The following is a 19092-nucleotide window of genomic DNA, read 5'->3' as shown; positions in this document are numbered from 1 at the left end:
CTCGTCCATGTCTCATCTCACAGACTAAATAGTCCAAACAGCTGTTCTGTGATCGCGTCGCTTCTAGTCCTGAAGAGATCCAGACCAGTCCAGAGTCTGTATTAAGACCCATATCGCTAATGCTTACCCAGACTGCCCATGACAGAGAAGAGAGAGATTAAAAGTGTCGTTTTGAATATATCCAGAATTCAAAGGTAGCTCCGAAAATATAGAGTGCAGCATGTCATTAGAGTAACCCATAACTTCTTGGCTGTAGCTAGCTAACATTAGATAATTAGCTCACGGCTCAGTTGGCTGTGGAGCCAGTCGCAGTAGTGTATACCTGGACCAAGACCTCGGATCATGGGGGTGACAGTGAACACGTGGACACCGAACTGGGACTGAACACAGCCTCCAAGACTGTTGGAGGTCAGTTTAAAGATGGGGGATAAAGTAAGGAGGCGATTTACAGCGGCTCTGACCAAGACAAGGACTCTAGGGAGGAAGGAGAGGTAAAAAAAAAAAAAAAAGCAAGTAGAGCTGGACTTTTTTTCACATCTTAATCTGTGAATTGAGGATTAATTTTGACCAAACCAGAGATGATTGTGGAAAAACAAAACAAGACTGTTTTTGATGGGTTTTATTACATTTATCTAGACGAGAATGTTTTACGATGAGTTAACGAGGCAATTAAGATCATCTCGGTTCGGTGTAGGGTTTTATTTTTCTGTTTGCGAAGGAAAGTAGATGCAAGAATAATTTTGTGAGTTAATTTTGTTCACTTATCACACTCAAAGCTAAGCGAGCTTGTCAAATGTAGCAACTGCCACTAAACCAAGCTAAAACTACTGGGTGCGATCAGACTATCGCCTCCTGAGGTACAAAGTGGTATTACAGAACAGGACGAGCGCGGGGGCTAGCTGGTTAGCATAATAACTTTATTAGAAATCTCTGCCACACAATACAAAGACATCTTCGACATCACATCAACATTGTTGTTTCTTCACACTGCAGATTTTTTTTCAAACTAAAATTCTGGGTCTTCCCTTATCTTACAAATTGCCCCTTTAAAGCAACATTATGTAGAAATCCAACAAGTTACAGAGTGCAGAAACGAGTGATAGGGGGTCAGAATGGCTTTGAAAGAGACACCATTCACCAAAATGAGGCTGTTATCTTAGAGCAAAACAGTGACGTAATGTTTCTTGAACAGGTCTTTATTACTAAAGTGCAGCCGGAGAGGGACGGATGCACATCCTATTAGTTCATCATGCAACACTTGAGAATAATCTAACTTTAATGAGAACTGTGTAACATTATCTTCTCCTGTTACATCTTTTTAATAGATAATGATATGATTATGTCTGGGGAGGGGAAATTATTTAATTATCTGAGTGATTTCATCTCAGTTCTGCCTCCTTTGTTATCATGTAACAAGTCTAATTTAAAAACATTTGAGCAGGTTAACATGAAACACGAGATCAAGACGGTGACGTGCGAGGCTGTCGTGTAACTCAATCAGTCTCACATTTCAAAATAACAATTAGAAATCCGTTATGTAAGTAATTAAAAGTTCAGTAAGTGTATGATCCATCATTCGTTCGGAGCTCTTCAGAGAAGTGGTTTGTTGAAAAGTGCCGCTCTGCCCCGGAGATGTGTCTGTCAGCTGCTTTTGAACAAATTTTCTATTATGCAGCTTGTGTCAAAATAACAGTTAACTCAGACAAGCCAGGTTAATTCAAACGTCTCCCAGAGCCACTTATTCTAATTCTTCATTGATGGTGTCAGGCGCAGAAACGGCCCCGGGCCCACACAGGGCTGTGAACCCTGTAAAATGTGTTTTGGAAAAAGTCTGAACTGGTGAGTGAATTGTGGTTAAGCAAGAAAACACTTAAACACTCAAAACATGCCTCTCCCCAAAAAAACAGGCGCACCCTCTTGCACAGCTGGCATGCTCCTCAATAATTGCCTGATAGATCTCTGGCTACTGGAGTGTGGCTTATTCTCTCCATCTATAAACATCTATTATTTATAAAAGCATCGAAATGCAGAGTTGGAAATGGAGAGCATTACAAGGCTGAGATGCGTATCATTCTGCAAACAAGGGCTTGATTGCTCATTCTTCAAGAATGTCGGACTTCAAAAAAGGGTTTTGAATTCTTTGGATATTTGACAAAAGCCTCAAGTGGCATAGGCAAACAATGGCGATCATTAGCCGTATCGAAAAAGAGCATCGACTAATGAGCCAGTTAACCTTTCAACCTGCAGACACAGGGCTCCTGATTGGCCGGTGAAGTCAAGCACGAAGCTTTGTGTCACCTCCATCAAACCAGGATCCCAGAGCATCTGTCTCCTTGTGTTCGGTTTTCTTTTTTCAGAGACATTTATTCAAAATTAAAGTTACATCTCCCCAATTGTGGCCAGGCTGATAGAAAGACTGCAGAGCTAGTTTTATATCATCAGATCCCTCCTTCCTTTCAACGTGTTTTTCAGACGTCTGCAAATTCGGCTGAAGACAAACTTTTTTAATTGCCTCCTCCTCAGCTAATAGCAGAAATTGATGGCTGCCACAGCCTTGACCCTTCTGCTACCGGCATTTAGAAGAAGCAGAACCTGCATACCTTTCACTGATTCATCCAAGAAGAATAAGTCTGCCTCTCTGTGTTGTCTGTGCAGCGCAGATGTATGAGTCAGCGCTGACAGCATTCGGCGTTAATGTCTTCCATTAACCATTGTTACATAAAACCTCCGTGCATTCAACCTTTCGCTGCGTGAAAATAAGAGCAATTAATGAAAAAAATAAATATGTCCAACACGCTGTCAGAAATAATTACTAGACATCCTCGTGTCTTTGACAGGAGTAACGAGTGCTCCTACAGCTCCATTGGCACCTCGAGTGTGTGCATACGCACCGTAACGAGACTCTTCCATCTGCGGCTGTCAAGGTGTCAAGAAACCTTTTGACAGCTCAGAAAGTTCACACCGTGTTCGGTTTTGTCGGGTTCACCCTCTGTCTGACATATGACCAGCGGTGGAGCAAACATCATCACTGAGCTCCTGGGTCATAAAAAGCAGGATTCATGGGAGGTCATTCAGCGTAGGCTACAGGTCATCATGGGTCATGTAACACACTTTATTTTGTTCAAAATCTTTTAAACAGATTCGTCAACAGGAGATAGCGTCATTTATTTATATATACATTACGATATGAAAACTGGCCACAGCAACAGGATATGCACATACACATAAAGAACATCACAGGGCAGCAAAACATATTGATGAGCAGTTACGTCTTTCCCCACTTCCACCTCGATCCGAAAGGTCCATCGATTCTCGATATGTGACAGGAGGACTGAGTGACGACAGGACTGTAAGTCACATGTTCCCACCTCTGCCCCCTATTTCCTACTTGCACAACAAGCATCATAAATCTGATCTGCCCATAAAAGTCAACATTTATTGAGTCCATGAATATAAGCTCAGAGTTCATGTGTTAACTGTGCCATAGCTTTGCATTGCAAACACAAAAACACCATGTAAATATTCAGTTTTCATGTTTATTCATTCAGTTGTTTTAAACAGGCTTTTATTTTGAAATGATCGATACCGGAAGTGAGGAAAAGACGCACACAAGTGTAAAAATTACTCTTCTAAACTGAGGAAAAACGTCATATTTTGTATTGTTTAGCACCTGGCCCATAAAGGCACAAGGTTTGTAAGTGTTTTGTTTCATATTGTGCGCAAAATGTAGTCACTTATAAGATCGGTTTTAATCGTTTATGTGAGTTTGAAGCGAATGTGTAAGTTAAGCTAGCTAGTCGCTGTATTAGCCTGTGCACCGGAAGTCCGCTTGGTAAGCAGTTACATGACCTGGTTTAAATAAGTTTGTCATTTTATGTTAAAAAGAGTAAAAGAAGCTGTGTTTAATGTTCATGCTGTAACATGTCAAGTTACTTTAAAGCCCCTTATTGGTGATTGTCATAAAAACAGCCTCTGTTAAAGGGGCACTATGTAGTTTTTCAGAAGAAATCCAAACTCAGAATTTTAATGAGCTAATAATTCATGCTAGAAATATTTTTTTTTTCCCATAAGTGAATAAACAAGCTGTTCTCAGAGGAAAATAAGTTCCCCAGAACACTGTTTGAAGCTAGAAAGGTGGCAGGGTCCGCCACATATAAGTTTGTTTATTTAGTTTGTTTAGTCAGTGAAGACCTTTCTCTTCGGATTACATTTTCATCCCCAAATCTACATAGTGCTCCTTTAAAAAGGGTTCAAAAGAGACATTTCATGGATGTGTATGGATTAAAATGGCTTACGGTGTGTTCACCTCTCCATCATTCAGGCCATCATTCAGCTGGGGATGCTACACGCCGAGCCAGCCTCCTCTGTCCAGCGTGTGCGGTTACTGCCGAGCCAGATGTCCAGACCACAGCGGCCTCGTGCTAAGCCCGCGAGGGCTTTACAGGTCCTATTCGACCGCTGCTGAAGACGAGTGGTGAGTGAAGCTGAACAACCCTGACGGCCGTGGCTCGCTGACGTCTGTGTGATCTGAGTGCAGCCTGCTAAAAACATTGAGAGGCAGGATGTTGCAGGATGTCTGTTGTGGGTAATCCGACCTGATCGCCGGGATAAATGAGGACAACTTACTTTGCTGTAAAAAAAAAAAGGCTGTGTTAAAACTTCACATTACTTTATGTCACAACTTTAAGTGTCACCACATTAATGGCTGGACATTTTCCCAGTGGCTTGTCCAAAATATCCAGTCACTCTCACAAATGTTGAAACGCTGCCTCGAACAGTGGTCTTTAGCTTGGCAGCCTTGTGTAGCTGTTATGAAATGGCTGAAAGTTGTCCCGACGTCAGGAATATCATGTTTCGTTAGTGCTAACGCGGCTCAAAAATGTCCTGGTGTCTCGTTAAATAGATCCAGTGGTTTCATGCTTACAAATGTTGAAATGCCATCTTGAAGAGTGCTTTCTGGCTTTGCTGCTGTGAGCTGTGCTGCTACCACACCCCCTTCACCTCCTGATGTGAAAGTCGGTTCATGTACATGTAGTGTGAACGTGAAACTACACCAGTAATATAAATACAGTATAACACGTATGAATTTGAACCTGTTGTTTGCGGCGATCTGAAGTGAATTTTGATGACATGTTGACATAATGCACCAGAAAGGTTCTCTCCTGTCAGCACATCTGGATGATTAATTGTTGCCAATCCTTTCTGAGTTTATTGGTTTTGGAAATGTTTTAATGTGTAAATACCAGAAGAGGGTTGTTTGATTTTAAATCATGTTGCCAAAACTTGAGAAAATAACTCACCGTCTCCCCCCTCCACTCAAAAATGTGTTTTGCTTGTTGTTACTTCACTTGGATGTTTGCAGAATGATGTATGTGCAGAGTTTGACACTAGAAGGCTGTTTTCACATTCATCGGCCGAAGGGGGAACTTCTCTGCGCTCACCTTAAATCTGAGTCTAATACATTCACACTCTGTGACATAACAACTGGTTAGGAAGCCACTAATGGTCCAATATTCAACTTACACTTGTATGATGTGGAAGCATGAGACTCCAGTGTACATACACTGAAAATGGGCTTCAATGAAGTAGTCGTAGTTTTTCAATGAAGTAGAAGAACCCATTGGTTTGTGGACTACCGTTTTGAAAGCCTCCAGTTTGGCATTGCAGCTGTCGCCATCTTGTTTTTATTGGAGCCAGAAGCGACCATGTTTGGTCCAGATGGCGAAGCTGTGGAGGATATCCTCGCTGCGGTAGCGACTTGTCTGTCACAAGGTAGCCACACCCTAAAGCAAACCCTGCTTTATCGTCTATTTCACTCTAAATGGGACCATAATTTACTAAATGAACATCGTGCTGTACTGGAGAGGAATTAAACAAGTGACTGCGAACATAAACTCATTAGGAAACTTTTTACTGAGGTTATAAATCAAGTGAGAAGTAGGGTCATTTTCTCATAAGCTTACATACAACCGGACAGTAGAGTCATCCTCCACTGGTCGTTAGAAATAACGCAGGTTTAAGGAACTTCTGCACCAGCTTCACTTTTTCGACAAGAAGTTATTTGTTGAAATTAAATTGAACCATTAATTCTCACTAGAAATGATATAAATGTCTGTTTTTGGCGTACAAAATCATTTTTACTTTCCCTGATAACAGTTTGCATGAATTCCTAATTCACGCCAGTACGTGTCACGATGTACCGTCTGAACTCCGGGCCGCTGCTGAACTTTGACATGGATTTGTGTCGGGCGCCGGGATAATCAGCAAAGTAGCAAAGACGAGGAAGAGGGCAGTGCAGCCATGTCAGCTATTATACTTCCTTCAATTTAAATTAAGAAATTGTTGCGGTGCACTTGCTTCCTGTCTTAAGAAGCTTTTCGAAAGATTAATTGCTTCAGACCAGGCTTTTACAATGTAGGTCAGATATTGAGCTTTATTTCAGTCTGTTCATTATTTGCATCAGCAGAGAGAGAGAGAGGAAGAAGCCAAGAGCCTCTGAACCTTCTGAGCTACAGTCACGCTGTCTCTGGGTGGAAGTCGCCTTCTTGACGAGCTGAAAGCCATTTTTCAAAGTTCGTAGGGCATGAAGCCATCTTTAAAGCCGACAGCGCTTTGATCCTGCGGTTTGCCGTGATTTGTTGCTGATTAATGTGGAATTTGGTCCTCTCATTCATGTGGATACGTCCCCTCCCCTTAACACACACTCACACATGCACTCATCCTCAGCTCCGACTCTGCTTCATCGCAGCCACGCAGCAGCGCTGACGAGTAGACGCCAAAAACTGCATCGCAGCGCCGCAGGGAACACCGCCTGTTTTCCTCTGGTCGGAGTTCAAGGAAAGAAAAACGTCACCCCGAGGGCCAAATGTACGAGAATAAAAAACACAGGGAAAGAATTTGTTAAATAACGGATTAGTATCTATCGTACTACTGGAAAGTGGTTTCACTGGTTACTACAGCCCAGCCACAGTAAACAGAGGATGTTCCAGGTGAAATAATTTTATTTGCTTTTTAGACATAAAACACACGTTTACAGCGCCAAGAGAAAATAATAAATGTCAACACTTAATGTCGGCCTTTATGCCTCTTTGACTACAGCAGACTGTTTGAACTCTGTGCCCTCTCTGTCTCCATTGTATGGAAGTGGAAACTCATTTTTTGACACAGCATTCCTGATTTTGACCTGAAAGTGGCATCCATCATTGTTCAAACGGCCTTTTTCCCCGCTCAGGGTGATGTCGGGGGGAAAAGCAAGCAGCTTCTTCCAGGTACACATATAGAACAGGCTAGACTTCGTACAAACACCGAGAGTGGTCGGACGATTTCAGTGAAAAGCCGCGAGGCAGATTTCCAGACGTGTTTTTACCTTGTTTGTTAGAGCACTTCAGAAATCATAAATATCCCGAGGCTAACCTTCGGCTAACAAATAAATGGGTGCAGGACCTTCGGATTTTCAGCGTCAACAACAAGAAAAGCATCATTACACTTCTCTGTGTTTCACAACACAACAAAATAACTTTTTCCAAGGACAACGCTGCATTCCATTACAGCCTGTCTCTCACTTCGGCTACATTTTGGTTAAGTGTGTTTTCCAGCGATCACTGTTCTTGTTGTGTCGGCTCTGTTTGGTCCGGCGTCTGTAGCGATTTGCTGGATATGTCAAGGCTATTCGGACTCTATCAGCGATCTGTTTCCCACACTGGCTGTGATATAACTGAGTGACTGATTGATTTTATTTTCATGCACACAATGTGCCCAAATCCTGAAGTACAGTTGAGGCGGTCAAACATTTAATTTCATAACTAAATGACAGGTTAATCAGCAGCTCGGTCTTAAAAAAAAGGTTGTTCTGACTTCTCTCTCAAGCTTGACAAACAAAATCTGCTACAGAACAGGCTCCACTTCCTGAAGCACAACCCTCACTCTCACTTTCACCTTGCACAACAAAGTCTGTCCTCCTGTGGAGTGGCATTAAACCTGCCTCTCCAGGGCTAATTGTAAACCAATTTCCTCCATACTTGAGAAACATTGTGCTCCTAATCTCCTGTATATCACGAGTAACCTTTGGATTTTAACTAATTTAGCACAGGGGTGATTCGGCCTTATGTCCAAGTTCAGTATCTTTCTTTAGTGAGTCTATTCCAAGATAAGATACAAACACCTTCTCTCTCTACTGCGACTAGTAACTGGTCTCTACTGTGGCTTCCCGTTACTAAAATAAAACAGTGTTTGTGTTGCTCGCTGTCGCTTGCATCATCCATCCTGTTCTCTGTATGTCAGCTTGCTCCTTTCAGTGTGGAGGAAAAGACGGGGATGTTTTTCCTCCACACTGCTGAGCTTCTCATCTCAAGTAGTGTAAGACCAGCCTCCCTCCTGAGGAACCTTGTCTCAGCCACCCGACCCAACAACCTGAGATACTAAACTTCTTCAGCTGGGACAGCCTTGGAGGTTTTAGTTCTCGTTATGATGAAGGCCACGATCATCACCATCTGCAAGTAGCGACGTCACCAAACTAAACGCTCTTGTAGCCTCCTCTGGTTCTTGAAATTACCACCATTAAAAAATCTCACAGACGTGTTTGTTCGAAGGCCAGTGAGCAGGAAAAGCTACATTTTGAGCTGTAAATTATCTACACTCTCCTTACAAAACTAATTTGAAGAGTTAATCATAGAAAGTCGATGTCAAAGTTGACTTACAATCGTCAAACATCATAATTTGAATAATGAGTCAGACAAAAATGGCCACATGCAGCCTATTCTCTGAATATAATGTAGTCATTACAATGATAATAGTGACTGTAATACTGCAGAAATAATTGAATTAGTCCGCCTCGTCTCTCCTAATACAGAGAAACTCCCAGTCCTCTGAGCTACGGGTCACTGGTTGGTTGGAAACGCTTCACCAAGTGACCAGAGAGGATCGCAGGCTGTTTAACTGTGTGATGTAGCACAGATAATGTCCCAGTGCTGCAAATGTGGGATGACATCTATTAGAAAGTGTGTGTGTGAATGTGTGTGTGTGTGTTTAAGCAATGAGGACATGAGTTACAAGGCTGAACCACCCACATTATGAACCCTCCCACCGTTTTCCTCTCAGTGCCCCGTTGAAGGTTGCAGCAGCGGCCAAGTCAGGAGAGCTGGAGCAGCGTCGAGCGGGTGGTCGTCTGCAGCTCGCTCTATAAAACATCTCTGTACACGAGGCTAGGAAATATATTTGGCCCTGTGCTGAAGAGGTTTCTGTTAAGTCCAACGGTTATCCAACTAGTTTGAGGTGCTGTGCTTTTAATCTCTCCGCCGTAACAATGCAACACAAGCTTTGTTTTATTTATTTATTCATACGTTTGATGGATTACCTCAAACTCAAACATTCAGTCAAAGCGTCAGTGAAATATGTCGGCCAGATGTCCCTGGAATTAAGTTGCTATTGGACAAATCCTCACCTCAGAAATCCAACGCTAACGATCATTGCAGAAAGTAGCGTGCCAGCCCTTTATGTAGCGAGGCAGAATGCAAAGGTTTGGTGGTCCAATATAGCAAGTCTGACTTTCATACAGGAGCAGAGATGAGAAGTGACGAAGTACAGAGACATTGTTACTGTACTTGAGTAGATTGTTTGTTTTTTTGGTGTTCGGGACGTTTTAACAACCCAAAATGTCGGTATGTGACGTCCCGGGGATCAGACTCAACCATCCACTATCTTTCTGGTGCGTTTACAAACAGCTGAGACAAATCCTACCGATTCTACCTTTAAGTTTTATAGTGTTTGAATTATATAAATATGACGTGAGCTTCAGTTATCTTTGCACAGAAATGGCCATGCACAGATATTATAGAAAGTGGCACTGAGAAAGATATTGGAAGTGTATGCTAATAGAGGCTGGCAGTGAACATGGTCCAAGGTTTTGCAGACCGGCGAGCGGATAACAAACTCTTGAAAAGAGTTATTTCAGTTCTTTCTTTTTATGCATAGCTTGTGTAAAGCAGACACGTCATATGGTATTTTTAGGACATGTTGCCGACTAGAAATGCCATCAGTTTGCTGTTCAGTGGCCACTTTTTATGCAGTTTGTGTTCAATTATTTGTGTATTCTACAAGCATAACATCTCTCATTGCCTGAGACAAAGGATCAGTAGATGGGAACTAATATGACAATGGAAAAGATTTAATATTTAAGGTAACCACAGTACTTTTGAAAATGTGCGCCGCCCCTTTGATTTCCATCTTAAATATGGTGACGTTGGTAATCTAACGGACCCAGAGGATAAACCTAATGAACGAACGGAGAGAGAAGATTGTTGAATGTTCGGGGTGATGGGGAGACGCAGAGACTCTTCCTAATTATTTATTTTTCCTCTTTCTGTCTTTATTACCTAAGTTATGTTCTCACCCCGTCAATTTGTTGGTTGGTTGGTCGGTTGGTTTGTCAGCAGGATTACACAAAACTGCTTAACAGATTTCCATTAAAGCAAGGATGGAGGATGACTCTCTGCCCAGAATAAATCCCTTTAACTGTTGGTGTTGATCCAAATAAAGAGGATGGATCCAGGATTCTTTTCTCACTTTCTTTAAAGGTCCAATTTGTAAGAAAGTAGATTTTTGGGTTTTCTTCTGATACTGACGCTTTGGGATGGTGGCCAACCCGTCCTACAGTCTACAGACTCAAACAATCAAATTATTTCAAATTGGACCTGTTAATATTCCAAGATTGGGTGTTTTTCACCATTTTTCGTTCATTTCTCAGATGAAAAAGTTCTGGTCTACTTAAGGTGGCTGGTATCTATGAGTGAGTATAATTGGATGCGGATCCAAATAAAAATCCCGATCTAGTGGGTTTGAATATGTCTTAGTGGATATTGAATTGGGCTTGATCGAATTAAAGGGGACTGTTGCACCATAACGGAGGTATTCAGTCTACTGAGTGACATTCTTACTGTCATTACAATATTTTTTGTTGCTATTAATGCAGTTGTGTTGTGGTGGGGGAGGGTAAAGGTTTACAATAAGTCTGTTTTACTCGGAAAATCAATAAATATATTTATCAAACAAACACACAATAATCCTAAACTCCTCTCCTTCATGAGTTACTTTCCTTTATGCCTCTTTACACAGGCTGCGACAGGTGAGAGGAGATTTTTTGAGTGTGTGTATTAAAGAAACACTGTTATACTCGATTGGAGGTATTTGATTGAAACAAACCTTGATGGGTCTGGAGCCTCACCTAATCAAACCGGCACAACGGCACTCAGCACCCTGAGCGCCGCTGCTGACGCAGATGTAACACTCACTCAGTGCAAAGTGAAATGGAAGGTGACATGTGAAGGAAAACAACAGAACAGAGACATTTCCTGCGCTATAGATGAGACGGATGACCCAGATAACGATCTCTCTTGTGGTTCAGGCTGATATTAATTCCATACTGCGACAAGCGCTCCGATCCAATCACGGAGAAGGAGTGGGAGCATCTTGATTGTGTCGTCACCGATAATGCTGGAGAAATCATCCAGCAGCGCCCACGTCTCATATTACACCGTTTCTATACGTCGAGTGCCAACGGCTTTGTTTTCAAGCTATAGCAGAACAGCAAGGACGGAAAGAGAGACGATCAGAGGTTGTAAAATAGTTCCTCTGCATAACTTCGACCAGCTGGTGTGCACCCACAGGATGGAAAAACTGGGCTCTGGGGTTCAGCCTGTTGTCTCACAATTTGACTTAATGGAAGTCATCAAAGGCGCGAGCAGCTGAGAGGAAGGTTTTGAGTGATTACAGGATAATTGGCGAGGCTTTTAGATGTGGTATGATGCAGCAACAGGCGAGGGGGAAGAGGAGGAGGAGGAGGAGATTCCTGGTGGTTTGACTCTGGGTGCATTCTTTGGCAGATCCTCTGTTTGGCTAAATTAATGATCAGAGTTTGTTTTGGTGGCGCGCAGATGAACCATCAGCTCCTCTCATGTCATCTGACATGTTTTGCTTCGCCGCCTGTTTTTCCCCGAGTTGGAGCAACAAGTTCTCGTCTCAAAAGAGCAAAATATAGCGGTGGGGGGAAAAAAGAGAAAATGAGAAGTTGTCATCGCGGTGACAATGAGTGACAGCGCTCCCCTGATACCATGACAACACGAGGAATTCAACTCAATGGAGCCCGTGACGAATCGGGACCTTGATGTTCACTGAGGACAGCGGGGAAAGGGGAGATCAAGGATGGAGCTCATTCAGATCAGGAGTGGTTCGCAGGCTTTATATAAGACATGAAACTTGATAGCAGGGGTGGGACTCATTCTGAGGCTCAGTGTTGTGAAGCAGTGCCTCGATTTATAGAGTGAAAAGAGCAACAAAAGGAGGAAGAATGGTTGGATATATTTTGGTAAATGCTAAAGATTTGCTTTAATTGGTTTTTGCGTTTAACTGCATTACCTTTTGGTTTGAGTCCTCTTGTTTATCACAGTGTTTGGTACAGTATCATTACGGCTCAGGAGGTAGAGCCGGAGGTCCACTAATTGGAAGGTTGGCGGTTCAATACCTGGATCCCCCTGCTGCACATCAAGTATCCTCGGGCAAGATACTGAACCTCAAATGACTCCCGGTGGCTGTTCAATCAGTTTCTAATTGCCAGTTATTGTTATTGTATGTGTGAGAATAGCTGAGCACAGAAATATCAAAGCACTCTATCTCTTCAGATGAGCAGGTCGGCACCGTGCATGGCAGCAACTGATGTCAGTGCATGAATGACTGTGTAGGCTGGTAATGTTTGCAATTTTATTTATATTGCGCCAATTCACGACAATAATTAATTGATTAATTTACAGAGACCCAATGTTTCCCCCACGAGCAAGCACTTGGAGACAGAGGCGAGAAAACGGACTTTTAACAGGCAGAAACCTCTGAGAAGGTTCGGGCTCATGGTGGGCAGCCAATCAGAAGGACGGGGAGAGCAAAATGTGGTCCTGGGGAACTAAGACAGAAGATTTTTAGTATTTTGTTATGATTGCGTCATGTCAACATGTTGACGGGTGTCACAGCTGGTGAGATCCCATCATAAGATATTTTCTTCCCTAAATTGAATTAAAAAATGTAACAAATACATGACACAAGCACCAAACAGCTTATCAGTTACTGTGGAACTGTCCTTTGAGGAAAGATTTACAACTAAGAGGAGACAAAAAATGTCCTTTGCCTCAAAAATTGTGAGATAAATTAGAATCACAACGATGCTAAACGGTCCATCTGTCAGAAATTCAAACCCGAATGTGCACTTGCATTTATTCTACTTAAGAAACTGACAGCTGCAGATGACATAACCAGTTTTTGAATTATAGACTTTGCACCCATAATAACCAGGAGTGTATTAAAATACAGAAAATTATTGCTTTTACTTGACGTACCTGCCACAGTCCTATAAAAAAATAATCACAAGAAATACAACACACTGAAGGAGAGGGAAGCGATGCGTCTGTATCGATGGGAGATAAACACAGACTGGTGCAGCGGCCGTCTTGGGAAATTTCCGGCTCCGTTCTGGCATTGCCTTAATTTTCATTTAATCCCAGGAGCAGAAGTTTAACGAACCAATTAATTGCAAAATCAGATTAAATCCCTGAAAGCCTCCAAATGATCTCTGTGTGAAGTGTTTCTCCGACGCTGAAGGCACACACATTATTGTCCCTCATTAATTTTTATTGTAGGATCTCATTTAGAAGCCAACAAGTCCTTGAGTCTTGAACTCACGCTCTCCGCACCTTTTTATCCTCGTCCACAGTCTTAATGAAATCCCACAACATAACTTTATTAGATTTAATGCCACGTGGGCTTGTATCTGCCGCGTCCAGAAGCATCTGTCCTGTAGTCAGAAGCTCTATTTTAAAAATATCCTTATCTATGACACACATACGCACCGATAAATGTAACCGTCTGACCCCGAGGCCAGCTCAGACAAGACTATGCCTTCCACTCCAGATTAGACACCAACTGAAGGCCAAGGATCCCCCCGCCCGGCCCCTCAGACAGACGACAGACCCTGCAACAGACAGTCCAGTCAGTAATCCTGAGGAGGGTGCTGCATATCCCTCACCCCTCAAAGTCCAAATCTTGGATTATGAAGGTGACATTGGTCCATAGAGAGTAGGGGGCTCTACACACCTCATTACAGAGAAAGCAGGATAAGACTGGAGAAGCACTGAGACGTCTGAGCTGGTCGGGGTCACAGGTGGTAGAGCAGCAGCAACTAATGCTGATTACAGATTTCCTGTTAGATGTGATTCAAAGGGACAGTTCAGCACAAAATCAAAAGTGCATATTTTTCCCTCTTACCTGTGGGGCCATATATACAGCTAGTTTGGCGAGTGGGGCAAGAAAATTGACAACACAGGAAGAAAAAGAGGAGGTAGGAGCACATAGGATAAAAGCCAGAGTGCTGCTTAGTGCTGTAACATTACAGATATCTTCAGAAATATGGGGGACATGGTGAAAACATACGTCTATGTTATGAAGACTTAAATCATGAAAATGATGCTGTGAAGAGCAGAAGATAAACACACTTAGAAATAATCTGGAAAAATAGACATCTGTGTACTGTTTTCTGTTTGCAGAGTGTCATGATGATACATTTATACGTTGCAGTGATACAGAGAGAAAATAGTTCCAACATGAAAATGCTCATGAATGAGACGTTCCTGTTGAGTTCTTCAAACATATCTTGAAGCCGAGTGACATGTAGATCCATCATATTAGAGCGAAGGCAGACATCTTTAAAACCAAAACAATTTAGATAAATAGGACTACAGGTTAGAGGGGGAAAAAATATTATTATTTCGTGGTGAACTGTCCCTTTAATGGAATAAGAGCCTATATAAAATGTGTTGAATCAGATAAGCCAAGCAAGCTACTTATACTACTACTTTAATCTGCCTGGACAGTAGAGATATTCACCACAACCCCAAACCAAAAAATGGTTTTGCGATCAGGGACTCGCTGAGTGGCTTCACTGAGGCAGAGTGATAAAGTCATTACAATGGTGCACCACTGGGACTCAGAGAGGACCGGTCTGGCCCTAATGGACGGTCCAGAGTGGTACCAGGCAGGCGGGCGACTGCAGCAAATAGTGCTGTGAGACCACAGGATGAACATTAATGACAGGACTGCCTGCGTTGGTTAGAGGGCACTTCTGCCCTCAGCTCTGTCCTCCAGGGAGTCTCTGGTTACAACACGAAGGGTTTCACTGGTGGTGATGCAACTTCCAGGCTCAACAACATCAGCCTGTCTGCTGATGTTTATCCCGCGAACAGCACAGACTGATGAGCTTTTATTAACTTTATTAACCTAAAAAATCTGACTGCAATAAGAGAATGTTTTTTTAAGTTGTAATGATTGGTGTGTCAATTCAAAGCTCAAATTAGCGGCCATGTTGGATGCCATATGTGAGGCCTAATAATCTCATTGGACAAAGCCAGAAGTCCTGATCCTCTGAGAGCACTGAGGAAATCAGCTGTTGTGCGTAAGGCTTTAAAGACAATGTACAAAAAGGTTTTGACTTCTGCACACTTGAGCCGCTGCAGACTCACAGCGTAAAACAAAGTTCCTCTGAACATCTTCACGTGACATTAACACCAGCAGGAGTAAAGCTATGCTAATGCCTGACGGCTAATTAGAGTCGAAGCAATTACAAAATCAAAAATGTGATTAAAAAGAAGAGGTCTGACGACTCTTTACCCATCTGTTTCAGCCCATCGGGAGATAAAAACACACCACAGATGAACAGTGTGAACACGAGCAGCATGAAAACATGTTGGAGAGTTGGACTGTAGAGACGCTCATGTGAAAGTGAATCAAATCATTTTATTTTTAGCTTTCATGTTCAAGTGCTGATGTGTCTACACGTTACGTAGCACTATAAGCTACACTGATACAGTAAGTACAGTAGCAGTAAGTGCTCTGATGCCATTATCACGGGGGGATTACTCCTCCTCCTCGGCTCGCTGAATAAACATTTACACACATTATGAAAACACTGTTTTGCACTGATTTGTCCTGAGCCCTGGAGCAGTTGATACCCCGCAAGAGAAAATGAAACATTTTGTTCAGTCGCACACAACAACAACATTTGGACGTGAATAGCTCTGTTGCATCAGAACAGATGCCGGAGAAATCTGCCTGATTATTTCGAGGGACAACATGTTGAGAGATGTTCAGTTGCGCTCCGTGTTGTGACAAGTTGTTTTCACATGCAACAGAGCATTCACAGCTCAAACTCGCTGCCAATGAGGAGCTGATGTACGTTCACAGCACGTTACAATCTGACAGCGCTGAATGCAGCGCTTAGATTTGACCCGACAAGCCCGAGGTGTGGCCGTGTTGTGTGGTAATGAGTAATTTACGGTAACATCTGCCTCAATATGAATTCAAACCAGAGTTATGTAAGTCAGGTCGGTCCCACACGACGCTAAGAAGCCCCTTTTGGAAGAGGGATTAGATCTGGATTAGCCATGTCAGCACATACATGTCAACCGCAAGTCTACTGTCTCAGATTAATGCTTGCCCTTCCTATCGGATTAGGATTAGGGGTTTAAACAATGCAGAGAGATTATGGAACAGAGAGGAAGGCAATTGTCTTATTAACCTCTGAAAGTTTAGCTAACAATGCTGATCCTCGAGGTCTTTTCTGTCTGGTTTTCTGTAGGTGTTAGTTCTGTCCTCGAGATCAGGCTGTCACGGTACTTAAAGATGAATACTTCCATTTAAAGAAGCTTCAGCAGCGACGGAAACAGCACTTCCTGTCGGTGACTCAACCGAATCAACAGCGTTGAACACTTGCTGCTCTTTATAACCTTTTCTCAACAGTCACGATGTGCAGATAATAAAAAAATGAGCTCCTCACAATTTTCAGAACAAACTCGAGGCTAAAAATACAAACCCATTCTTCAAGTCAGACTTCTCATCCTGTTCGGTGCTGCGTTACCTTGTATAAGAGCTCATTCAGTTCACAAGAGAGTGAAAAGGTCAGCTATCCAAATATGAAGAAAAAAGCTCATTTAATCCCCACAGGTGCAGGAGGTAATTCACCTGAGTGATGTCATATTCTGCAGGACTCAACAAATTCAGCTATTAATCAGTATTAATCCTCAACCGTCTATTATAGTCAAATACAGCACTGTAAGACTTGATGTATAACAGTAATCATGTCCAATTCAAAGAAACTCCCCAGACTCCCTTAAAAAATCTCTCAATTTTGTTTGTTGTTGAGTTTGGAGAAACTTTACGAACATTGTGAAACACTAAACATGACAAATTCTTAATCATCCACGCCTTCCTGTAAATTCAGCATTAAATCCAATCAATTAAGTTGTTTTCTTTCCTTGTAAGAAGTGTCAGTTTGACCCGACACCACCATACCAGCCTGTCTGCTCCTTCCACGTCCACAGTGCGTCTCACCTCCTGACACTTAGCAGTAGTTTGAACGCAGGATTTATGATAGAGGACGATATTTTATTGATAGTTTACATCAAATTTTCCAACTACAGTAAACAGTAACAAATATAATACTTTGTCACCAGGCTCCCTTAATAAATTGCTCAATTTTGGGAGTTAGGAGACGGTTCATAAACACTTCGAAATGCTATCTATGACAAATTCATTGAATTCAAGACATTAAGTTGTTTTTGTCTTTGTTAAAAGTGTCGGTTTGTTGCGGCATCGATGAACCATCCTGTCTAGAGCTGCCAAGTCTAAAGTCTCAGCTTCCACCTTTTCGCTGTTTGAACACACTGTTTTAACTGATTTTACCATTTTAACTAAATCTATGAAATAAGACAACATTTTATTGAAAGTAAACAGTAATAAATACTTGCTGCTTCTTGTCGCCTGCAGAGAAATCCACCAGACTTCCTTAATAAATCACAAAATTTTGTGAGTTGCTGAGACGGGAGAAAGATGGTAAAATCAGGCCTCATAGTTGTTGCAACTAATGTCACATAAAGGCTTAATCAATAACATCACAGCGTGGCTTCAGGAGTAACGTCCTTAATCACTGATTCAGGAGTGACTCAGCACACAAGCGAGTGGATGAATTACCTGCAATCACTTCTGCAGAAAGACCAAACGTGTTCACCTCACTTCCTGCATGACTGACATCTTGGCAGAAAACACCGACTTTTTCTTTGACATCGTAATGAGGCTACAGTTCATCCTGCTGCCAAGCGCCCAAACTTCCGTACGTTCGTTCTCTAAAACAAACCCCCTGCTGTCGTACGGTGTTTTATTTTGTTTCACTTTTATTGAGCCGCTCTGATTCTATTCCCCCGGTGGAAGCTGCCAAGTGGATGTGTGAAGTCGCTTGATGCTCAGAGCTGCCAGGTGTCTATTTTCCTTGTCTTCCCAACCTTCAAACAACAGCAGCCTCCCTTACAACAGCCTGGAGGGATGTGTGCTAACAGCTATTCCCCAGTTGGGAGCCTAGCAATTACAGCACCCCTCCTCTATCCCTGTAATTGCAAAGGGAGCTGCTTCCTGAGCGATCAGACAGCGAGCCTGCCACCAGGGAGACCGGCTTCATACACCTCTGGCAGCCCCAGGTAAATGAGGGTGTTTTTGTCGGGGAGTTAAATAAAGGTCGTTAATAGAACTGGGCGATTCATATCTGGCCGTGACCTTTGGCTCTGCGGTTTGCTGTGCTGCATGATGGATGGGACAGGTCGAGCTTGAGGCCTAGTAAAGCAGAGCTGCACGACAAAACATATTGACAGAAGATATTAACTGTCACTGGAATCAAAACAAATGTATGCATCGTGTAATTACGTGAATGAATACTGTGCCATCAGCAGCACAGTCAGCTCCACAAACAGGAAGTAGTGCATCATGTCGACACATTCAAACAGCAGCTTGAAACCTGACCTCACTTCACATCGAGGAGGGCTAAGTGTCACCCAGGGACACGAAGGAATTCCAGTGTTTTTCACAATAACGTCTCTGCAGATGAGAAACCTGACACTGTGTTATGTGTTTGTGGGGGTCATGGCAACAAAACCCTCATCGTGGTGGCAGCAGGAGGGGCTGAGACAGCTAAAGGTAGTTAACAGTGCTGTGCTAATTAGCCCGTTAGCACAGTTA

At 42.6% G+C, this 19092-nt stretch overlaps 1 protein-coding gene across 2 annotated transcripts in view; it reads left to right on the top strand.

Moving 5' to 3' along the window:
• Window positions 1-3591: 3591 nt before the first annotated feature.
• arhgap44a (Rho GTPase activating protein 44a) overlaps window positions 3592-19092 on the top strand; it is an 82219-nt gene continuing 66718 nt past the window's right edge. The window contains exons 1-2 of one of the 2 annotated variants that reach the window (XM_084371701.1): window positions 3592-3690; window positions 4322-4474. The gene's annotated coding sequence lies outside the window, so the exon portion shown is untranslated. Of the gene's footprint in view, window positions 3691-4321; window positions 4475-19092 lie in introns of those variants that run through there. The other variant, XM_084371705.1, reaches the window with a different exon arrangement.

Source organism: Pagrus pagrus (assembly GCF_965226575.1).
Source record: "Pagrus pagrus genome assembly, chromosome: 13".
Lineage (NCBI taxonomy): Eukaryota > Metazoa > Chordata > Actinopteri > Spariformes > Sparidae > Pagrus > Pagrus pagrus.
The sequence above is the reverse complement of the archived record's forward strand: the minus strand, read 5'-3'. Positions and strand labels throughout refer to the sequence as shown.